At 34.6% G+C, this 26,805-nt stretch overlaps 2 pseudogenes across 1 annotated transcript; both read right to left on the minus strand.

Annotated features, from left to right (window-relative positions):
• Positions 1-1,387: 1,387 nt before the first annotated feature.
• LOC149532921 (UDP-glycosyltransferase 72B1 pseudogene) lies at positions 1,388-3,363 on the minus strand (annotated as a pseudogene). The gene has a single exon (XR_016357146.1). The product of XR_016357146.1 is annotated as a UDP-glycosyltransferase 72B1 pseudogene (transcript).
• Positions 3,364-12,277: 8,914 nt separating this feature from the next.
• Positions 12,278-13,726, minus strand: LOC149532922 (putative carboxylesterase 17; annotated as a pseudogene).
• Positions 13,727-26,805: the final 13,079 nt, after the last annotated feature.

The raw sequence follows: 26,805 nt of genomic DNA on the forward strand, positions 1-26,805 counted from the left end.
GAGATGTTGAGTAAATTAGAGAAAATAGTGATTGGTATTAAAGAAACAATATTTGCAAGAAAACATTATTGAAAATGCATAGCATGCAAAGGTGTCTAGCCAATTAATAAAATGAGCCCAAAGACAAGTGCAATCAAGAAAAGAAAGATATCGTATATGGAAAATGAATACATGGGATCTGACAAATGGGAATACTTTTTTAGTTTCAATTGTTTAGGTTGGTAGACACTGAAGGAAAATAGGGTGGAGAACTAGACGGGAGGAATGAAAATCTCAACCTCTACTTAGCTTTTCTAACAACTCGCTTGATAGTAAAGTGTACATTCTTTTCCACTGTTTGACACTTCCCTTCTTCCTCCCCACCATGGGCAAGGACACTCAAGCTGCTCGTGCAACCCTTGTTATTTTTGTTTTCTTATAATATAAATATAATAGTACTCTAAGTAGAATTTGTTTTATTTCATTTGGTGCAAGCACTAGTCACTAAAATGTGTATTTAAGATTAGACGCATTATATTATTTTCTATAATTTAGTTTTGTGTAAATATAATTTAATTGATTTTTTTGAAGTAGTAAAATAGATGGGATAAATTTTTAATTTTTTAAATTTAAAATATATTCTAATTGTATTAAATAAGTTGTAATGGTAATGAATGTTTACTCTATTGGTGAATTTGACTAATTTTAAATGAGTTTACAAGAAATTAAATTTGGTTAAATTCAATTTTTCAATAATAAAAACTAAATTGTATTGGAATTAAAGGTTTTTTTTATAACTATTTAATAACAAAATAATCTTATAAATGATATAAAATTTTCTATTAAAGAAGAATCAATATTTCAATCTTGTTGCTAAATATCTTTAGGTTTAGAATGGTTACTACCAATGGCACATATAATAAAAGTTGATCACACATGTACTAATAGTTGATCTTTTTTTAGCTTTATTGATTGCTGATTGGTCTATATGTACAAAAAGTACTATTTTTTAGTGGACAGTTTCCATGGGAATGTTTTATTAAGTTGACACTTTTAGACCAACTTGCACTCTAGAGTTCTATTAGAGGAAAAGTGGAAAAATTAGCCTTAAGTTCTTCACCCAACTATAGAAATTCATGGAAAAATGAGATAAATAGAGTAAATAGAGGTCAAAGGGTAGAAACAACCAAAAAAAGGAACTCAGAACCAAGGAAATGACTCATGGGTTAGGTGAATCTTATCCCATGTCTGCATGATGTTTGCAATAGTTATGAAGTCTGAATTGTTCTATTTTTCACGTTACATATCACGTTCTATTCTCTGATTTTCATTTATTCTACAGTCTACTCCGTTTCAGACAAATCTGCACCGGTTTTTACAACATAAGTGCAGTTACGAGAGAGATGAATGCTCACAAAGTTTGAGTCCACTTGATTGAGAGCGATATATTTACAAAGAACCGGCACATTGAGATTTCTGCATTTACAACAACAAGTGTACAGAACAGAATACAACAGCCAAAGAAGACGAAAGACTACAACTATTGCAACAAATATCACACTAATAGCAAGAGAGAAGCATCGAATTTGGTCTACATCACACTACAAACTAGGGTTTGAAGCTTGGCCTCTGTGATAAATCTGCGGCTGCATCGGCGATCGCCTTGATTGTGCTCCCTCCTTCCGTCATAGCAATTTTCGCCCTGCCCTCCAAATCTCCCACTTTCTTCCTCGCCTTTCTTCCTTCCTCTCCTTCCATCAATTCCCTCACTGCTCTCTCCACTTCTTCTCTTTTCACGAACCCCTTGTCGTCCATCTTCAGATCTACGGCAACCTGAATCTGCTGCACCAGTATGACCCTGTTCATCCTCTGTTCCGCACCGAGAGGCCAAGCGATCATGGGAACTCCATGCGAGACGCTCTCCAGCGTAGAATTCCACCCGCAATGTGAGAGGAATCCTCCAGTAGACGGATGGGAAAGAAACCCTACTTGAGGAGCCCAATTAAGAACCACCAGCGCCCGGTCCCTGGTTCGAATCTCGAAACCCTCGGGCAAAAGCTGAGAAATGTCCGTTTCCAGAGAAGAAGGGGAACCCCCAGATTTGTGGCCGCGCAGCACCCAGAGGAACCGGTGGCCACTGGCCTCCAATCCAAGCGCCAGATCTGTTATTTGATCCCTCGACAAAATGGCTCCGCTTCCGAATGCCACAAATACAACGGATGAAGGAGGCTGCCGATCCAGCCATTTCAGACAGCTCGAATCGTCGGCAACATCAGAATCTGTGAACATCAGGGGGCCTATCGGATAGATTGGGGGTTTTCCAGGCGTTGTTAGGGTTTTCATGGCTTCCTCCAGTTCAGCAAAGGTATTGACGAGAATCCCCGACGCTTCGCTCAAGCGAGAGGCGTGATCTACCATCCATTTAAATCCAAAACTCGATCTGTCCTGAACGGAACTCACCAAATCCCTGGCAGGAATCAGCGGAAGCCCTGGTATTTCCACTTCAAAATCGGCGTCTTTGAATGAAACCCTAATCTCCGAAACGAGCTTTGGAAGATGAAGCATGAAGCAAACAAAAGAAGCAGAGGACGGAACGAACACATAACATGGCATCTTCAGCTTGGCAGTGACGTCGAGCAATTCTGTGCAAAACATGTCTGTCATAAAAGAAAATGTGGGCGAAGATGAAAGCACCGATTGCAGAATTTGTTCAATGTGTGGCTTTGATTTCAGCATGTACTTGGAAATGCGCGCTTCTATTTTCATGTTGCCCTCATCTTCATCGAGAGTGACGTGAGGAATCTCTACAAAGCGTATGTCGAGACTAGAGGAGGCCAATTTATCGAGCAGTGAGGGCTGCTGAGAATTCGACATCCACCTGCTGATGATGAGGGTTATTGAGAAGCCATGAGAGCGACAGAGCCTCTTTGCAAACTCAGCTAATGGAAGGAAATGCCCCATCGCTGCACTCAAGGGGTAAATGGCGATATGCGGCTTCTCCATCCAGGGCCGAGGTACAGGAAATTGTGAATTCCAAGCACAAATGTTTCCGAAGGCTATGCTCTACCACTCAATTCACAGAGATGTCCAGTAGGCACAAGCTATGCTTTCACAGCCTTCAAAGGAGTTCATTCAGGGGATGTCAGGTTGACGGGGAAAGGAAATGGACATCAGGCGATCTGTTTTGGGTTTACAGATGGTTCAGGATATGGGGCTGCCAGGTATCTTGAGCAGAGGAAGACATGTCTTTTTTTATTTATAAAACACTACATATTTCATTTTGGTTTATAGCATCATCTAAATGAAATGAATGGTGGGTGTTGAGTGTTCTATCTTGTGAACTACTATTTAGGAGATATGGGTCAGTCTCACAAAGATGTCATCTAGCACACATTCCCATAGATGCGAGTTAGGAGGGTAAAGAAATGGATATCAGAAAATATGTTTTTGTTTACGGATGGGTTTGTAATATCGGGCTGCTAGGTGTTTTTCGCAAGACATATATCTTTTTTTTAAAAATTTACATACAATTATATTGGTGGTAAACAGATTTGTCACAGTAGAATTGCCCAACGGAATGTGGCAAACCGTTCACAACAGTTGGATAGGCCCTTGATATCCGACCTTCCTCTGCGTTTGGAGGGGCAGCTCCCTCGTAAGATATAGTTTTTAAAGGGGTTTTTCAATTAAAGGGATCTACAACTTCAAATTTCAAGAGAAAGTCATTCAGGACGAATGCACCACACGCCTTCACAACCTTCTTTGATAAACAAAAAAAATCAATAACAGAGCTGCTCAAGAGCTACGCTTGAAAGCAACCAGTATTATTAAGCACATTCATAATCTTTCGTAAACACTCGCATAGCACCATGAGAATGTCTACTACAGTGTATAACAATTTGGATTTTAAAATAAGAGACCCAAAGAACATCTCATTTCATTTCCTTGTACCAAGAAAGCAATAGAGATTTTTCGATTCAGAGATAAAAGGTGTACATACTTTCCAAAATTTATCCCTCGATCAAAATTTCAGCATAGTGTTCCCTTATTTTTCCAATCAAAAAGTCCCTTTACAAAGCCAAAAGGTGTCCTTATATAGACACAGAGGTTAATAACTACCTCTCCGTGGTTAATAACCACCTCCAAAATACAAAATTTTGGAAGGTTAATTAACCTCAAAAAAATTAACCTATACAAGGAAATTCGTAAAAACAAAACTTTAGCTAGAGTTCTTAAAAACGTTTGCATAAACAATCACTAATTCTTCTAACTACTAGCCCAATCTATCTGGACACAATTGATCTATCTCGGAAAGCCCTGTAAGCATCTCGGATGAGCATATTGATTCATAGTTCGGAATGAACACGTTTTCCATCCTAAGTTTGGCTGTGAGGTATCTATCTTGGATTTCTTCTGACTCCTGTCGATAGGCTGAAATGTTACATTCTCCCAGCGTGACTGCAACTAGGCTAAGCTTCATCATAGTTTCAGCATCTGATACACGGTTCTCTATTTTTGAATGAATGTGAACACTGAAGGAATCAAGGAGAAACTGACAATCAACATGCTGAAGATCACTTACTGGCACCCCACCTGTGATAGTAGAGATTAATTCATCTGTACTTTTTGTTTTCAGTTGCTCCAAAGAAGTTATTAACTTTTCGAACTCAGTGATCCCTTTGTTGATGTTTATCATCTTCCAACCAACACTTTTACTCCAGATACGTATTTGGTTGTCACTTGGATCAGCAATAATTTTCTCAAGGAGTAGGGTGCTCGTATCCAACTTGGCCATTTCTTTTAATTCATCAGCTACTTTTTTCCAGTTGGATTTATGTTCTTTGCTATTTTCCAGCTCCTTAGAAATTTCTTGTATCTGCATGATGGCTTTCCCATATATCTCTTTTACTCTAGTTATAAGTTTTGAAGCATCTTCTATCATCCTGTTTATCCAAGCCTCGATCATCATACTATGTGACTTTTGTTGGTCGATTCTTTGGACAACAGTATGATCTAAAATACCATCAAGACTTGTTAGAACCGGCGGAGTGGCCATGACTTGGGTATTAGAAGGATTGCTGATTGAATTAATATAAGCTACCATCATCTGAACTTGTTCTTTGAGTTGCTCTTTGGCTCTTTTCTCTTTCTTCGCCCTTTGCAACATCTGAGTGGCAATCAGTTCAAAATTTTGAAACTCTCTTTCCGCATTAGAAGGACCAAAGTCAACCTTTTCTAGAATGAAATCTGATTCAGATGCTTCATCAACATTCTTTTCAACTATAGGCTTGGCTAATTCCACACATAAATTGCCTGAAGTTTTATCAATAGCTAACCTGGACATCACCTTGGTCTTTTTCGCCTTAGGAGGCTTCTGAAGAATGCTAGAGATCATATCAAATGGAGGTGTAACCATTTGTACAACTTTCTTCCTCTTCTGAAGACTATCCTAGAACCACGAATGTGTAATTTTTGAAGCTTGTACATCACTTGTTACGTTTTCAGCAACCATCATTAAGTCTTCTGAATTAGATAATGGGTTATCTAAGTGCGTGATGTCTATTATTGACATATCGGGAGGAAGGAGACTCAAATTAGGAATCACTGTATTATGAGGGGATGTAACAGGGACATGCGATTCAACAATTTGAGGAGTTCTTTGATCTTTTTCACTGGATTCATTCCATTCTTGATTCATTCTACCTTTCATTCTTGTCCTTTTCCTTTTGACTGTAAACCTATCCGGCTGATTCAGATCTTCTTCCCGATCTTGAGCACCTGTATCTAGTTGTTGTGTCGACTCACTAGAAGTTGCATCTATCGCTATTCGAGACGATTCCCCTATATTATTTCTCATTCTCCTTATTTTGAGATCCACCAGTTGCTTTTTCGGCTCTGACTTTACTGATCCAGTCTCTTGTCCTTTTAAGAACATAGGAAGACCTCTCTTTCAAGCTTTTCAATTCAGGAATTGACCAATCAATAGGAGGGAGCTCTAGCAATTCAATTTTCTCCTAATAATAAGGATCAACCAAAGAAACCTCATCGTCATCTATGCATGTCACATCAATGTCCAACTTGAAGTCTATTACCTGTCGTACTGTAAGCCGCATCCAATCTCTCTTCCTGACTTCAAAGTCATTTTCACAATCCTCCCAAAAGTCTTCTAGAGCCGGGAAGTGACCAAGACTAGAATTTAACTTTAATTCATTCACTGCATAGCCCTTACTATCATAAGGGAAACGCATCGTGTAAGGATGCAAATTTACTGTGGCAATAGATCTTTTAATGTTCTTGGCATCTGATGCAGTGTCACAACTATAATATCTGGTGCCGATAGGAAAAGTTATTTCATCTGTCCTCCTGTTCCTGCAAAGTTTATTGATTTGATTAATTTGCCTGCACATTTCAATTAAGACTAATTTATCATCAACAAATCTAGGTAACATCAACGGACATCCATCATAGGCAGCTAGCCGGATATAAGTAAACTTCGGAAATTGTATAAAAATACTTTCATATTTTTGCACTTTCATCACTTCTTCTGGTGAAATCCTGAGCTCAATGTTCCCCTGAATTTCCCTTACAGTTAGCATGGTGAATGCATCATTCACTCTTCTGAAATGGTGCAGGCTATTATCATACTGAATTTGAGGAAGATGATTATAAATGATGGTTGTGTCATCATAAATGCCTTGCCGGTTAAGTCCTGGCCAACTTTTGGTACTTGCAATAGCGTAGAAAAGATATGAAGTCATATAGAAGTAGTTATTCTCTTGAAGTCCCATGAGCTGTCTATGCAGTGAGTCACTGATAATTTCAGCCCAATCAATGTATTGTTTTCCTTTGCAGACCATATTAATGAATAGAAACATCCAACCTTCGAACTGGTGTGAATCTCAAAGACCAACGATCCTGCTCAACAAGGTTACCATGTTCGCCACATCTTCTTTCAGTGATGATCTGTGAATGGATTTGCCTAATTGAGATTTGCCTCTTCTTGGTTGGAAGAACCACGATCTTGCCACAGTATTTAAACATTGGGTTTGATTGGCAGTAAAATATTCCTTGGCAATCCTCAGGTTAATGCTGGCATATTGCATCCTAGTGGGCAATCGAAAAATGATAGCAATAGAGGCAGAGTCCAGATGGACAATTGTTTCATTGTTCGGTGAAAGAACTTCTCTAGTGCTGGGATGATAAGCCTTCATGCATTCCAACACTAATTCTGGGCATTGTACGGAAATGGGATGTCCGCCTGCTTGGGCCAAGCCACTTTCCAATATTTTTCCAGCTAATGGAGTCTTTTCTTCATTTACAAGAGATGACCAAAAGTCTTGAAGGCAGATACTTCCTAAAATAGTATCACCGATATCTGGAAGCGTATTTCTTAAAACAGGAGCATAATCCGGCCTCCGGTACTTGTACTTCATGATTTGATTTCCAATTCTTCTTTCAAATATGGTGGATGTCTTCAACCCCGCACTGCACTCTTCATTTCCAGCTGAACTTGAGTGACATAATCAGTGAGGCTTCCATAGTTACAGGTTAGGAACGGGCATTTCATTTTGTCAAACATTTCGCGTGCTTCCCTAGCACTCTATATGTCATGTTTGTGTCCACCACCCCTTTTTTTATCTTGGCATTACGTCAAACAAATCAGGGGCGATCTCAGGAGCTGCTTGCATCCTTTGCAACTTGTTCATGGATCTTTTATCTATAGTGAGATTGTGTCAACGAAGGACGCAGACATCTTCCATCTCTCATGTATGGAGATAATAGGAAATCTTTGATAAGGAACGATTAAATATCATGTTGATCAAAGGCATCATTTAAAGCCAAAGCCTGTCAAACCGGATTATCAATCTTCTTCCAATTCACAATCTGGAATGTGGGAACAAAACTGCAAATTCCAGAATGGTATGATTATGGTGACGCCTTTTATAAGGTTGACGAGTTGATTATGTATGGGCAGTATTAATGGTTCTATGTTTTGCGCCGAAGGTTTGTTCTTCAAGTTCTGCAGCAATGAATGCGTATGGCATTTCACATGACCCACCTAATCTCATCGCTCTGCGTAGATTCTACTCGAAAAAGCCTCGCTGTCATCAGATATGTTACCTCTCTAAAATGCCTTGACCAAACTTATGTCATGATTCGGCTTCATACCATCTGGCTTGCCAAATCGTGAAGTATCCTGCTGCTGTAGTAGGAGAAATAACCGCCGGTTGAGCAAGCATGGTATGAGGTCTAATTGCTTCCTTAAAGATGTCTTTATCCTGCACTTGGTGAAGAGGACGATCTGCACGTGGTCAGATATGTTCCAACCTATTTCCTTCATAAATCTGGACTCCCATAGTTGACGGCAAGTATTCAAACCTCAGTATCACACCCACTATATTCGAGCCAAAAGAATTTACATATGGTTTATACAATTTGGAAATTTTCAAGCAGGTTAATAACCGTCTCAAAGAGGTTAAGAATTACATGTTTTTAATCACTATCATTAACCTATTGGAGAGGTTAGGAAAAACGTATTTTTGGTCGTTAACATTAACCTTTTATTTGGAGGTTAAGAAAAACACGTTTTTGGTGGCTAACATTAACCTATTGAGAAGTTAAAGGTTAAGAAATACGTGTTTGGGCGGCGATCATTAACCTTTATAACTTGAGGCTCAGAAGTTGGATTTCAATGATCTCAAGTGCTATGTGGAACCGCTAACAAGCCGGGGACATGGAGGCTTAAAGACTTGCAAATTTCACTAATAGAATGATCAATTTAAGGCTTAAAACCAGGCAAGTTTTAAATACGAACCATGGCTCGTAGAATTGAAACAAATTCTATAGTCGGGCAACATATATTTAGACGGTATACACAAAATAATACATATTTCATTCTGCTATGAGCATTATCTAGATTTCATTCTATTGAGAAATGTGAACCACTATTCATGAAACATGGGTCAATAAGTTTGACTAAAAAACCAAACACTTAAATCTTGATAGCAATATCACAATTTGGTTTGTTTTGGAAAAAATTTCCTACTTCTCAATTGATGAGCTCAAAGGGCTTTACAATGCAGGGTACATAAGGTACACTTAGTTGGAAGTTTTGTAAATGGGGTTGCAAGTTAAGTGTGTTTAACCTTGGAAGAAACTTCATAGTAAAATACTCTCGAGTTGGAGTGGTCCTCGCTGAATAGTGAGTACTAGATGCAATCTAAAATGTTGATTTAAAAATTAAAGATAATATTTCTAGAAGGAAAATTTATATTTTATTATATTAATCTATACATATATAAAATGACATATACATTTATTTTATGTTTAAATGTTAATGACATATTATTTTATTAACTATAAAATACATTTCATTGACTTTTTTTTAAAATAAATTTTTGATATTATATCTTAAACAAGATGCCAACACTATTATAATAAATTATAATACTGATATGTCCAAGTAAAAGAAGAAGAAAAATAGGCATATGTCCCCATACCACTCTAGTGTCCATAAATCATTGAATGCCTTCAAGAATAGTAACGTCTATGTAAGGATCACTAAAACAATAAATAATAAAATACTTTATTAAAATTATATATTTTAACTTTCAAATTCAAAGAAATTTCAACTTATAATTAGTCATTCAAATATAATATTCCATACCAATTATTCAAATGCAACCACACAAGTCAAACAAAATGTATCTTTTAATAATTAATGGTGTGATTATAATATACTATGTCTCAATCAAATTGTTTCTACATTTTAAAACTATATGTTTCTTTCATTTTTCATATACTCACTTTCATCTTTTAATTAAAATAATATGTTCTTTTGATTTTCAATTGCAATTTGAATTTTTTTAAAAATTTTCAATTGCAAGTTGGATGTTTTTGAAATAGTTGTATGTTGACATATTTTTTATAAATAGTTCTATGTTGACAAGAAAATAACGTTGACAAGTTGTTCCATTAGCAAAGGGACTATATTTTTATATATTCATACACATAAATATAATTACAAATATGAATTTTTATTTTTTCTAAACCTAATTTTTAGGTAACAATTTTTTCCTTATACTTATCTTTTAACAATTTTTGATATATTACTTAAAATCATTTTCAAAATTTCCTAGTTTTCTATACATCCTCTATTTTTTGTAAGCCTTTGTATCATACATTAGTAAGCTTTTGTAGGTCCTTCACAAGCTTTAGTGCTCTCAAAGGTTCTCAAAATCAAATCTTTCTTTCAGTTTCAATCGTTCTTTAACTTCCTTATCATGGAGAAATTAATTATAATGCTTTAGTTTTGCAACTTACACTTGACTTCCTAGGTACATAGATAAACTCTTCTCTTGCAATCATCAAAACATAGTGTAGAGATTGTGATATTTGATCTATGACAACTTCACCTTTTCATTTAAGATTGTATGTAAATTTTATTTTTTAAATCAAGCACAATGTGTAAAATGTTTGTTAATTTTTATTCTTTGTACATGTTATTTCAAAGCTATCATTTCTAGTTCTTCATTATGGAAGTCTATAATGAATTAATGACACATAAAAAATTAACCTTTTACTATTTAGAAGTTCTACTACTTTTGTTTGTATATGTTTAATCCTTTTCAAACATTATTATTTATACATTTTTATTCAAATGAGTAATAAATGTTGGATGATTATTAGATTTTACATATTGTCTACCCCTATTACTAATAGTACATTGTATTCATTGTATAAATTCTTGATATAATTACTATCCTCTCATCTCTCTTAACTTTACATTCAAAATGATTTATAACTTTAGTAAACATTCTTCCATCTTATAAATATAAGACGTCTAACTTAAAAAACTATGCTCGTTCAAGATTGTCAACATACATTTTCTTTTGGAATTCATTGGCATTCGAGAAAAGAAATGTACATTTCACAATTGTTATTATATGACCTTTACATACTTCAATAAAATCCTATGACAATTTTTAAAATATTTTTTATTCCTTAAAATCTTTTCATTTCATTCCCTAAAATTTTTAAACAATTTATTGATGTACTCAATTTTTAAAATATTTTTTATTCCTTAAAATCTTTTCATTTCATTCCTTGAAATTTTTTAAACAATTTATTGATGTACTCAATTTGATGCTATACTTTATCATACAAGACACAAAATAATCAACATCAACAAACTTTTCATACATCAAATTTAAAATTTAAAATTTATGATATCATGTACCACCCAAAAAATATTTTTCATACATCAATTATTACATACATCAACACACAATACATCTCGGCCATATAATGGTACTTGTGTTGCACACAAAATATTCAATCACTCTTCTACTACATATAAGTTGACCTTATTATCCTAGTTTCTACTCACATTCATATATACATATGCTTTCCACTTAAACTTTAAATAACACGTACTATGACATACTCCCAAAAACTCTTCATTTACTATGCCAAACAAATAATTACTACTAAACTTTTGAACCATAACTTAGAATTGTATTTTTTTTTGGTATTCTATCACAAAACATTGTTGAAATATGAAACTAGTTGGTATAATTATTTTATTACTTTTATTTTAAACTCATTAAAACTATTTTTTTAACCTTTTCCATATTTAAAATTGAAAATTTAAAAAATATTTGAAAATTATTATATAAATATTTTTATAATTTATTATTGTTCTCCTCTTTATTATTATTTGTATTCTCTCATTCTAAATAATCTGCACACATCTAAGTACCTTCTAGACCCTAATCAAAATTTCTTACACATTTGTTAGGATTAATCATTTGTTTAAACCCTCTTCACCAAACTCCTCATTAATCTCCTACATACTACCACTTCACCTACAACTTGACTTCCTTCAACACCAAAATTTACAAGCTAATTGAAGGAACAAGATCCTTCTTCTACCACTTGACTTCCTCCAACACCAAACTTTACAAGCTAATGGGAGGAACATGATCCTAAATATTTATTTTATTTATTGTAATTATATTTGTATTATTTTTATACAATGTTCATAAAACTTTATGTATTTAAATATGAACCCATATTAAATATTTGATATTTTTATGCATATTTAAATCACTTGTTAACAATATTTAACATAAATATGTGACAAAAATATATATTATAACCACAAATACTATCATTAACAATTGAATCTTAACGATGATTGATTTCTTTTCTTTTCTTTTTTAACAAAATTATATTTGAACAATTGATCTGACACTCCATTGTTTTTTTATCATCAACCTTTCAGCTCGCACAAGGATATGAAAGAAAGAAAACTATATTTTAACCGTTGAAGCATTTGCACAGGGAAATGGAGAGAATTTGTGACCGGCAAGCCAATGTTGAAATAGGGGGAAGATTAACAAACAAAGCGCATCAGAAAACTAGATCCATTGCCCAAGTCTCATTGGTCAAGGATCATAAAATTTTGGGGCGTACATTTATCCTCTTCCATACAGAAGATCTAAAACAGAAATCTGAGCTTCTTTCAGCAAATTCTACAACACAAATCAGAAGAGCAGAAGTGAAAATATACCTAGTGCTCATCAACGAAATTGGAAATTCGCTGAAGAAGACGCAGAGTGCCTTCAAATTCGGGAAGCATAATGTGATAAACATGTCCTCCATTTTCCTCCTCCATCAACTCCGCCTCTTGTCCAGACTTCCTCAGATATTCATACCACATCTCCCCTCTCTCTTTGTGCCCATCTTTTCCTCCCACCGCCACCAAAACCGGCGGTAATTTCAAACCAGGCTTCAGGGACGAAACAGCTGGATTACAGAAGGGATGGTCTCTGGTGGACCCCACAGGGAGAGCCAAACTCCAAACGAAATTGCACTTGTCCACAAAACACTCCATCTCTTCCCCCTTCTCAGACTCCACCATTTCCTCACCCCCAAAGAAGGGGTGAACAGCGATCAGTCCCTTCACCGAAAGCGGCCTCAGGTCCACGTCAGCGACTCTCAGTCCGACGTGGTACACGATTTCGCTCCGGCACTCTCCCCGGCCAAAAAGCACCGGGAAAAATCAACGGCGGACGGCGACAGCCACTCCTCCGGCACCTCGGCCCTCCCGGCGGCATGTTTCCCGACCCATTCGACGGTCTCCATACAGTCATCGTAGGCCGCCGGGAGCCGGTGCTCCGGCGCCAGCCTGTAATCCACCGACACAACTATTATACCGGCGGTTTTGCATAGACTGTGCAGAAAAGTGTGGATTTCTGCAAAGTCTGGGGAACAAACCGCGAATCCGCCCCCGTGAAAATGTATGAGGACCGGCAGTTTTCCAGAGGCGGTTTCCGGCGTGAATATGCGAACCCAGATGCCGGTTTCCGGATTTATAATGACGTCCTTTGATGCAACGCCGTCTGTGAAATGTGAAGAGGGCAGCGTGGTGGGATGAGGAGGGCGCAGCGCGGAGCCATCTGAAAACACTTTTAACAATCCCGGAATTTCTCCCACGACTTCCATTCCTCCTCTTCTTTCACAATATCCTTTGTTTGTCCAGCGTAGGTATATATAGAGAGATAATTATGTGACCCTAGGCTTTACTCACTCGTGATCGCAGGATCGACTCTTCCTACTTTCATTTCTGGAATCTACCGGCCGGGTTTAAACAAATATAACTTACACAATTAAAAATCTATTAGTATTAAAGTTACAATATTTTGCAATTGTTCGCACCCTCATCTGCACATCTGCAAATACGCAGAAGTTTCCATCTGCTAACAAACAAAAACTGTCTTTTACAAGATGACATTTGTTACATTAAAATATTAATTTCTCGTAATGAAATTTGGCTCGGTTCTGAAGATTTATGATATGTATTTTTTTAAGTTTGGCCCTTCAATAATTCATAATAAATTAGTCGTTATTTTTGTACAGTGATCTTGTACTCATCTTTTCAGGGAATATATAACTTATACCCGTTTGGTGAGCGGAATAGGAATACGTATTCTAGAATAGAACGTATTCCTGTTCTTCGTTGGGTTCAGCCAATATTTGATAGGAATTCGTGGACCCGAAAAATTTATGTTTTCTAAAATAAATAAAAATGGAATAGGAATATGTATTCCAATAACACCTATTTGGGTGGAATTGCAAAACCCTATTTTTGGGCCAAAATTGGAATACGTATTCCTATTTTACTTCGTATTCCAATCCCGTTTTAGTGCATCCAAACAAAGAATTCAATTTTTTTGGAATACGTATTCCTATTCCGCTCACCAAACGGGCCCTAATAGAAAGGGATTACTCATGGGAAAAAAACATGGAGAGAACTTCTAGTTTGGAGAGGACTATTAGGTTGGAACATATTAATTTCAAACACACAGAGAACTTGGTAGTTTGGAGAGGACTATTAGGTTCAACATCTTAATTTCAAACACATGAATGACAATTAAGCCACTCTATTTTTATCACTATATTTGGAAGTTTTTAATTATAATTAAGTTTTAAGGTCTATGTTCTTTGATATGATATCACATGAATATACTTTTTGTTGAAGTGTTCAAAAATATTAAAAGAAAATTCTATAGTTGTGACTTAGTCATTTTTTATGGTGACATCATATGTTTTTTGCATTTTAGATTTGAAAGTACATTTCGTTTGTCTAGTTAGTGTTACTCCCCATCAACACTCCAAGCTCATAAATTACTAGTGTTTATTATTTCATTTTTCTTTCCAAAGTAATGCAACTTTCAAAGGCCATAACCCTGGACTCGTTGATCCGATGGACTATTATATTCACTTTTCAGAAACTTTTAAGCCCTGTTTGGTTGGGGAAGATGAATTTCTGTCATAACCAAGTTTTCGAAAATCTGGTTATGCATTTTAGGAAGATAGTTGGACTGTTTGGTTGACACGGAAGATGAATATACAAATCCATATTCTACGTTTGGTTGCCAATTTAGAAATTGGAATTGGAACAGAATATCACTGGGAATATCTTTTTATTGCATTTGGTTGTTCATTTTTGAATTGGAATTGAAATTTGAAGTAATTTTTTAAAATCTTATTTTATTAGTGAAACACAAGTATTATAATGAATAAAGTATTAATATTTAATTGTATATTTATGATTACTAATTTATTTATAATTAGACTACATTATTATTATTTTTAATTCTTGAATATTCATAATTTTATTTTGTTAGTAAAGAATAAATAAAATGATTATTATTTTTTATTTTAATTCTATTTATTAGCAAAGAAAAGTAAAAAATAATCATACTTGTAATCATTTGTACAAAGTTATTTTTTGTCCCATAGTTGGAAATTGTGATCATATATATTATATATTTTTGAAAAATTATGTAAGAAAAATTTATCGTTGAATTCATCCGAACTTCATAATCGTCGAACTCAAACTCGAACCTTGTGACTTAGCCGTTAAATATGAGAACACCAGAAAATCCACGCTCTATACCATTATGCCCCACATTCGATGAGAAACCCTCTCATGCTACTCATTCTTCCCATTACTATCAGTATTGTTAGATGGTCAATCCTGCATATATAAACTAGCAATCTCACCTTGGTGTGCAATGGGTATGCCAAATTTATTTTGGAGATAAATTATAGAAAAAAATTGTATTTATGTATACATTTGTGTTGCGTGTGATAGTCTAAAATCAACTATGCATCCACCTAAAAGGATCCAAAAATGTCTTAAACCAAACCTCAAAATAACTTGAAGATAATTAGGCTCCTCACTCCATTAGAAATAGCTTCATGTTTGAGATCTCCATCTTTCTATGTCCTTCTGTCTCTCTCGCTTCCTCTATCCCTCTCTCCCCCCCTTCCTTTGTACATGTGTGTGTTTGTGTCCTCCCTCTATCCTCTCTCAACCTAGCCCACTCTTCTCTTCCCCCTCTATGTATATATCTCTCGAGGACATCTTTCTACAGATGCAAGAACACACAACCCCCCCCCCCCCCCCCCCCCATCCCGCACTCTCTGCCCCTCTATGTATCTCTCCCTTTCAATAAATTTATTAAGTTAGTTAATTATTCAACAAAATATGCAACTAAAATTTATTAAGTTAGTTAATTATTCAACAAAATATGCAACTAAAATTTTACACGAAATATTATATAAGAAAAAATATACTATTTTACATTCACACACATTAAACATTTGATGATAACTTTAACAAGAAAAATGATGCTTTGTCAATAATTGTTTTTAAAAAATGTGGAATTTTGGCTACATAGATTTTACATGCAATTTAAAAAAGAAAAGAAAATTGTCTATATAAATGTCTACCCAAATCTTTAGCCATATCTGTTCACTCAAATCACACTCTGGCATGTCTAATGTTCAATCCAGTTTGGTGCATGTGCAAATAGACTTTACATCATTTCCCATCGAAACAAGTTCCAACCCAGATAAAAACCAATTGACCAGGTTATTTTTGTACAACCATTACATCTATAACAATAATTACACATAAAAAAACCATAGTTTTATTTCTTAAATACTTAAATATCAAAATCTCATTGACTATTTTTTTTAATGTTATTTTATTGTTAAAGGGAACTCTATAAAATAGTTTTAGTTTTCAAAATTTAATTTAATTATATTTATAATTAATTTTACTATTTTAATTTTGAACATTGACTTTTTCTCTACTTTTATCCACTTTTCTTTTTTACTCTATCTCTACTTATATTTAGCTTTCAGAGTTAGGGACATTAGAAAAATATTATAGGAAGTTTTTAAATATTTTACTTATAATAAATTTGGAGTGATTAGGCTTGTGTATTTTTACACTATTTGACATGTTACTATGAATCAGGGAAAGGATATGTGTTTGACTTGAGTTAATCCATGATGATGCACACTATATCCATCTTCAAACCATCTAAAATAATTGCATCTAATTTGGGTCTTGACAGAGCCATGTTTGGTTTAGGTAAACATGATCATTCCATTAAGCTTAGACACACATTATATGTCTGCAAATATTTTGTTCATGTAATCTTTCTTGATTGAATATGATGAAAAGGTGGTTTCGTTGCTGCACAGGGTTTTTCATGGCTCTAGAACTCAAAATTATAGCTTGTGAAAACTCAATTACAAAATTTACAATATTTTGAAGTTTCTGAGTGGGCCAACTATAGGAACACTATCATCCCTTACAATTGGACTCAAAGGTGTGCTTTATTGTATAGCCATAATATAGGAAATACTTCTCAATGTTATCATCCCCTTTGTCTTTGCAAAAGAGTATAGTGTGCATTTAGATATACTAAACATAGGGTATGCTTCTAGTTCTACTTGGTTCACATTGCTAAGTGTTAGTTTATGTAATTAAAACTATTGGTGATGCATGCATTTCAATTTTAGGGTCATATTTGGCATTTCAAATCACATCATTACCAATAAGGAGTTCGACACTAGGACTCACAAGGGAAGAGTCTCATCATGTGGTTATATCCTTACATTACCCAAGTTTAGCCACCTAGGGCACAAACCCCCAAGGAGGAACAATCGATGTGGATTCAAGCCACCTCCTCATATTGACGAAGATGCTTAGTTATGCATTACACTGAAAGCATCTTCTGTCACTCCCTTTATGAGCCTAAATTAGCATGCAAGACAAGGGTGAGGCACATTTTATCTTTATTAGTGTTATCCATAATTTATTCATTAATTTTTCAATTGATTAATCACTTGCTATAAGTTGTTGCACCAACCCCATGGAAACACTCTCTTCGTTAGTGTCCATAGACTTTCGTGTCAGGTGTTAATTTAATACATATGAAATCCATGACCAAATTTACACACATCTATACAAGTGACCTCAAGCAACTTTGAGAATAAATAGACACTTAGGTTCTTTCAAAGATCATGTACTAATAAATTTTTATTATTATACAAATTGACATACAATATTATGAAAAGAAAAATAAACTTCCCTCTATGATCATATAAATCATATTTTAACATCATGAAATTCTGATAATGAATTTCACATAATTGCTACAATATGAAAACTTGCTAACTAGATCACATTATACAACCATTAGAAAATTTTACCCATCATTTAAACAAGATTAATAAATTTGAAAATAATTAATAAATAATCCTTTTCAATAATGGTCGTCTAAGCCCTTCCAGACATTCTAAATTGTTGATCATCATAATCAACACTCACACTTCATATAGGAAATGCTTTCGGCATAACTATGTATAGATCAAACAAATACCAACATTCAAATAACAATGTCATCAAAATATGTTCAAATTATGAATGTGATCCAAATATGTTTAAATTAGGTATGTGATCAATAATTCAATGTTACATATATGTAGCATAAGATAGAAGATAGAAAAACAATATCCATGAACTGATGAGAAAGAACAATATCCATGATCTCAATGGTGGTGTGAAAACACACTGTTAAATATGAAAACACTAGGAAATCCATGATGTATGCCCTTATGCCCCACATTCAACGAGAAAACCTCTCACGCTACTTAATCTTCCCATTACTGTCTATATTGTTAGATGGTCAATCTTACATATATGAACTAAACATGCTTGAATAATTAAAACCTGATTATTTTTTAATGGAATACACCAAGGAGTGGCATCAAAAATATTGACCATTTACAAACATGCATAGTAAACAATCATAAGATAGCTCATTTTTTATTAGTATTTGTGGTCTTGCAATATCAGCAAATCAGAAGCAATAAAAAAATACAAAAGAAAGACAATTTGTCAATATTGTTGACAATTTTGTCAAGAAGCACATACATAGGAAACCAAATTGTGGAAAAAAGACAAGAAATTAAAAAAATATCTAAGCAAATTAGAAATATACATATAACATGGGACATAATCATGAACTGTACAATCATCTACCAGAAATCCTCAATACTTTTGATAATCTTGTTAGTGAGAACATACATAGGAAATCAAATTGGGACAAAAAGATAAGAAATAAAAACATATGCAAGCAAATTAGGACTATAGATATAACATAGGATAGAATCATGAACTGTACAATCATCTACCAGATCACATTTCTATCAGCATATGCTCTCAAGTTCTACAATTGAGCATTCATCATTTGCCACTCCTCATGTATTCCATGAATGTATGGTTCAAATATAACTCTAATTAACAATGCAATGAACAACTATACCAAACGTTTATGAGATCATAAACTACGTATAGATCAGGTATGTATACATCAAGTATGCTTAGCAATGAGTTCCAGTATAGTGTTGTGAGAGATCAATGCAATACCATTAAACAAAGCCAACTAACCATCTGGAATTACTTCACATGCCAATTGTGTGAATGCCAATGAAATGAACAACTAAACTGCGTATTGACTAATGCCAATCATGCCAATGAAATGGATGACTAAACTATGCATAGATCAAGTATGTATACATACATACATACATGTGTGTACATACATACATCCATATGTACATACATGTGTGTACATACATACACGCATACATACGTACGTACGTACATACGTGTGTACATACATACACACATACATACATACAGTTTGTTTCAAATCTGTTTAGCAAAATAGTCAATATGTGCTCACTAATGAATTCCAGTATAGTGCTGTGAGAGATCAATACTAGTGAAATGAACAACTAAACTTTGTAACAGTTTCTTGCCAGTAATGAGTTCTAGTATAGTGCTATGAGAGATGAATGCAATACCATTAAATAGAGCCAATTCATAAACTATGTATGGATCAACTATGTATAGATCAATGGCAATCATGGCTTTTATCTATACATAATCAATATGTGCTCAATAATGAATTCCAATATGTGCTCATGTGATTACTTGTATATATCATAGTGCCAATCATAATAGCCATATCATGGTTCTATTTCTATCTACTATCTGCTTAGCAAAATAGTCAATATATGTTGTAACTATTTGTTTCGAATCTGTTTAGCAAAATAGTCAATATATGCTGTAACAGTTTGTTTAGAATCTATTTAGCAAAATAGTCAATATGTGCTCACTAATGAGTTCCAGTATAGTGTTGTGAAAGATCAATGCAATACCATTAATCAAAGTGAATCATGCCAATGAAATGAACAACTAAATTATTGATATATCAAGTATGTATTGATCCATGCAAAATCATTCAACATACATATGAGGTCATGAACTATGTAGAGATCAATGCAATACCATTAAACACAGTCAACTCATAAACTATGTATGGATGTCTGTCCTATATTTATGTAGTAGACATGGAAGATCAATGGCAATCATGGCTTTTATCTATACATAGTTGACCTATACATATTTTATCATGGTTCAAATCTGTTTAACAAAACAGTCCAATATAGAGATCAATGCAATACCATTAAACACAAGCAACTCATAAACTATGTATGGATGTCCATCCTATATTTATGTAGTATACATGGAAGATCAATGGAAATCATGGCTTTTATCTATACATAGTTGACCTATGCATAGTTTATCATGGTTCAAATCTATTTAGCAAAACAATCCAATATAGAGATCAATGCAATACCATTAAACACAACCAACTCATAAACTATGTATGGATGTTCGTCCTATATTTATGTAGTATACATGGAAGATCAATGGAAATCATGGCTTTTCTCTATACATAGTTTATCATGGTTCAAATATGTTTAGCAAAATAGTCTAATATAGAGATCAATGCAATACCATTAAACGCATCCAACTCATAAACTATGTATGGATGTCCGTCCTATATTTATGTAGTATACATGGAAGATCAATGACAATCATGGCTTTTATCTATACATAGTTGACCTATACATAGTTTATCATGGTTCAAATCTGTTTAGCAAAATAGTCCAATATATGCTATAGCAGTTTGTTTAGAATCTGTTTAACAAAATAGTCAATATATGCTCACTAATGAGTTCCAGTATAATGCTACGAGAGATCAATGCAATACCATTAATCAAAGTGAATCATGCCAATGAAATGAACAACTAAACTATGGATATATCAAGTATGTATAGATCCATGCAAAACCATTCAACATACTTATGAGGTCATAAACTATGTAGAGATCAATGCAATACCATTAAATGCAACCAACTCATAAACTATGTATGGATGTCCATCCTATATTTATGTAGTATACATGGCAGATCAATGGCAATCATGGCTTTTATCTATACATAGTTGACCTATACATAGTTTATCGTGGTTCTATTTCTATATGGTATCTACTTAGCAAAACAGTCAATATATGTTGTAACTATTTGTTTCAAATTTATTCAGCAAAACAATCCAATATATGCTATAATAGTTTGTTTCGAATTTGTTTAGCAAAATAGTCAATATGTGCTCACTAATGAGTTCTAGTATTGTGCTGTGAGAGATCAATGCAATACCATTAATCAAAGTGAATCATGCCAATGAAATGAACAACAAAACTATGTAGTGATCAATGCCAATCATGCTAATTAAATGAACAACTAAACTATGAATTGATCAATGCCAAACATTAAACAAAGGAAACTCATAAACTGATCCATGCAAAACAATTAAACATAGACAATTCATAAACGGGAATTACTTCAGATGCCAATTAAATAGTCAAAATGTGCTCAATAATGAGTTCCAATATAGTGATGTGAGATCAATATAGTTTCAGTATAGTGCTATTAGAGATTAATGCAAAACCATTGAACATAGTAATCATGCAGCATATGTCATTGCAATCCAGTCAGCAGTTGAAATAACTAAATCGTACCATATGCCATTGCAATCCAGTCCACTCTCTCTGCCTCATCCATCATCAAGAACCCTTTGGCTCTTTAATGTTGTAGCATGAAGGTATCATGTGCTTTCACGAAAACTGCTCGACTCAGTTCAGGGACAACTTTGAGAGTAGTATATGCGGCACTCAAAACATTATCCTCTTCAGATTTATCCACTTTTACAATATGAGGCTTACCGAGGCCATCTTTCAGTTCCTTCATAGTTTCACATATCACATTCAATGATATAGACAAAGATGTCTTCTTCCTCTTTCCCCTCCTTGATGATGATGGTGGAGGAGTCCCTCTAGCACTTGCACTCGACTAATTGGAATGATATAACTCTTCATCAAAATCTGGTTGGCTATCAAGAGGTGTACCACAATTGGTATCGTCATCATCAAGCATGTGAAATGCATCGTTCATCAGGTGCCCTTCTTCAGCATCAAGGGGCATTGTAGTTGCAAACCCTTCAACAATGTCATTGCCAACAATTACAACCAACTCATTGAAATATTGGAAAGGTGACCTCTTATACATTTTTGCATTTTTGAATTCTCTCCTCTACATGTAAGCATTAATAGATGGATTAGGTTGTAAGTTTTTCATTATTAAAATAAGAAGGGAAAATTTCTTCAATGAAAAGAGTACAAAGATCATCCTACCTTCAAAAGCTCATCCCACATTGAATCCTCAGCATCCACAGTTTGAGTTTCTTCATTCCAAGCTAACCCACTTGTATTTTTCAAGTCCTTCATTACTCTATATCCTACTTTCCATGTTTTCAGCTTATTCTTAAAATGATCTCGTGATAGATTCAAGTTCATCCCTACATTGAATGTCCTCTCTATTGCAGTCCACGCTTCTTTTTTAAAACCACCTTCACCTTTTCGTCCGAGATGAACTTGTTCGAGGAGCAAGTCTAGAAACTTGCGTTCCATTGATTTTGTCCACATTTTCTTCTTTGAAGAAGAAGATTTGTTGCTCGTAGTGAGGGATCCATCTATATCATTCAAAGTAATGGGAGAACACATTTGGTTCACATGATCAAATCCGTCCATGCTCATCATGAGCTCAGTATATGCCATTGTGTACTCCTTCCTATATTTCATTCAAATTTGAAGGTGATAAACTTTAAATATCAATTTGTAATACATCATAATGGAATGAGGCTGACATATTGAATAGGTAAACGTATTATGATTTAAAGTAATCATACGATTGAAACTGAAAGTTACTGCTCTTTAAATTTAAATGGAATGCAGCAAGGAGTAACATCAAAAAAATAGGATTTTCAGCGAATTTGTTATTCTCTTGTTACTAGTGGGCTTATGATCTTCATCATTTGGTACTCCTTGCTATATTTCATTTAAAATTGAAGACGATAAACTTTAAATATCATTTTTTAATACATCCTAATGCAATGAGGCTAAAATTTAATAAACTTGAAAGCATTTAACTGAAGATGATAAACATTATTCAACTACAGCATGTGACAGTTTGAGTGGTTTTGAGGCAGCAGATAGGAGGAATAGTTGGGAGACATTTAAGCTACTCCTATTAGATGATACACATTTAAGCAATAATTGATGATAACACATCAGCATCAAAAAAATACTAGCAAGACAAAATGGTGATATCAATGGCAGCTAAATAGTCGCGAGCCCCATTATGAAGCATGTTATTGTACTTTCTCAATGCAAAGATGTATAATAATTGTGCTTTCTTACATTTAAAACAATGTAATCTACATTTCAAGTCGGATTGTGTATTGTAGATATGATCAACAATCTTTGTACATAAAGTAGGTGTGAAATTCAAAGTTAATGCTCTTTTTATTTAATTAGAATGTAGCAAGGACTAATATCAGAATAACAAAATCACACACCATCATTGTATATGCATACAAAAATTTAATCATATAAAGCACATTGCCTTTTAATAAATCATTTATTCTGGGGATCTATAATCTTCCCACATGCTACTTGCTATATCTTCTCGAAATTGGGCCCACTCATTTCTATCCTTCTGAGACAACCCATATGTCTCAAGCAGTGGTACCTCTATCCCATCATGATCATCTTCCTCTTCAATAGCTACTTCCAATGGAAGGCCATCCTTTATCGTAATGAAATTGTGAAGTATGCAACATGCTAAAACAATATAGGATTGTGCCATTATATCATAAGACGTTGCATGTCTTAAGATTAGAAAACGTTGCATCAGAACACCAAACGTACTTTCTATTTCATTTTTAAGAGAGGAGTGTCGATGGTTGAACAACTCATGTGCAGAGTTTATTGGGTTCTCTCTTGACCACTCTTTCAAGTGGTAGCGTGTACATCAATAAGGAACGAGAAATCCAAGTGCATTTGGATATCCAGCATCCACTAGATAATATTTTCCTACATAAAGAAAGTATATTGTCAATACTTGAACCATTTAGCATAACCTTGAGTATATTAAAATGTGATTTGGCTTACTAGGGGGAACTACAAGTGGATCTGATCTGGATAGAGCTGAGGCCAGAACACAGCTATCTACAGCAGAGCCTTCCCAACCAACAAGGCAATACTGAAACTTACAATCAAAGGAACAGACACCAATAACATTTTGCGATAGGTTCCCTTTTCTATCACGATATTTACCCTATATGTCGATATCGACTCGCACTGGAATATGGGTTTCGTCGATGATTCCAATGCAATCCTATGGGATATGATACACTGATCAAATGTATGCTCAAGTAATAATAAGACAAGGACAACAATCTAGACAATAAACATGTAACAATGTGTGATTTACCTTGAAGAACGATTCAAAAAAAATCCTTCCCACTAATTTCGAGAGGAGTGCCTGGACCAGGTGGTATGAAGTAATCTTTGTGAAGGGCTAAGACAACTGTCAAAACCTTGTGTAAGTACCGACAGACTGTTTCTCCTGAGTGCCCAAAGTTATGGGCAATCTTGCAGTTCCTTAGATTGTGCCCAAGGGTGTGGAGGAACATCATAGTTGTTCCTCTAACTTCAAGTGGATCGTATCTCTCAAGCTTCCTTTCAGCCTAAGAATACGAGCTAGAGAAAAGAAGGCTGCCCTACTCATCTGAATTTGATCATGACAATCCACCTCATTTGAATGAATAATGTCTCTACAAAAGGAATTTCCTTTTCTTATTTGTTTACCCATTTGACTGCCTTCTCGGGCTACTAGTACTTTGGCTATGCCAACAAAAGCAAAAAGAATTGTGAGAATGTAGGTGTATGTTGTCTTCCTAACTATGCTTCCTTGAACCTCTATAGTCTCCATAGGATCCATCATTTGCCTGAAACGTGGACAATTTAAACACTATCAGTTATGAGATATCAACTATCACCTATCGAGATACAACATGATTATTTGCTAGCCTCATTGCATTAAGAAGTCAATTATTTATTCAAATACAACAAGGAGTAGCAACTATTGAGGATCATAAGCCCATAATGAACAAAATACAATAATGTGTCATTCTACTCCATGTAATCTATCTATACCAATGAAAGCATAATACTAATTCCATTTGTCTATATGTATACACACATGTATGTGTATATGTATGTGCACACACATGTATGTATGCATGTAAGTACACACAAACACACACACACATGTATGTATGTATGTACCTACACACACATGTATGTATGTATGTATGCATGCACACACATGTATAAATGTATAGAGACATATGTATGTATGTACACATACACATGTACAAACTATAACTTGAATTTGGGTTTTTATGAATGTGTTTTAATAAACTGTCAGGTCCGCTGAAACTGAGGCTTGTCTTTTAGAAGATGAAAAGGAGCATTGTTGGCAATGGCAATAGGGTTTCTTTTTGCATTGATCTATACGTAGTTTATTACCTCATAAACTATGTATAGTTGATGTATACATAGTTTAGTTGCTCATTTCATTGGCATGATTTGCATTGATCTCATTACTGAGCACATATTTACTATTTTCCTAAGCAGATTCGAAACAAACTGTTACAACATATATTGATTGTTTTGCTAAGTAGATAATAGATACAAACAAAGACTATGTATAGGTCAACTATGTATAGATAAAAGCTATGATTGTCATTGATCTACCATGTATACAGTATACTACATAAATATATGACGGATTTAGTATCCACCCTTTCCCAATGCAAAATTGAAACATGTGAATAGGGTCATAGGCATAAATGCTTATAGTTAGGTACATCCATACATATTTTATGATTGGGTTGTGTTTAATGGATTTATAATGATCTATACATAGTTTATGATTTGGCTGTGTTTAATGGAATTGCAATGATCTATACATAGTTTATGACCTCATAAACTATGTGTGCATGAACTATGTGTAGATCAGAGCCAAGATTGGCATTGATCTATACATAGTTTATGATGTCATAAACTATGTTTAGATAAAAGCCTTGATTGCCATTGATTCATACATAGTTGATTCATACAGAGTTTACGACTTGGCTCTATTTAATGGTATTGCATTCATCTCTCACAACACTATACTAGAACTCATTACTGACAAGAAACTATTACAAAGTTTAGTTGTTCATTTCAAAAACCCAATATGCAAATGTGGGTGGGAGAAGAGAACCGTACGTGCAAGAAGAGAGTTGTGTTCAAAGTCACCATTGCCGTTCAAAGCAAAGAAACCCTAGCCATAACCACAGCCATGACAAACGAGCTGTGGTTCAAAGCCGTCGCCACCGCTGTCCAAAGCAAAGAAACCCCAGCCCCAACCACAACCATGACAAACGCCACAACCTAGCAAATGCCACGACCACAGTAAACGCCACAAAAAATACCTCAATAGTCATAGAAACCCTCATCTTCCACAACACAACAACAAAACAACGGCGACAAAACAACAATGCACTTTTGTTTGTCCTAAAACCTAAGGCAGATTCTGTGGACCCAACAGTTTATTCAAACCCATTCATAAAAAGCCAAATTTGGGTTTTCATTT

Source organism: Cupressus sempervirens, chromosome 10 (genome assembly GCF_028749045.1).
Source record: "Cupressus sempervirens isolate cs-2001-9-10 chromosome 10, ASM2874904v1, whole genome shotgun sequence".
NCBI lineage: Eukaryota > Viridiplantae > Streptophyta > Pinopsida > Cupressales > Cupressaceae > Cupressus > Cupressus sempervirens.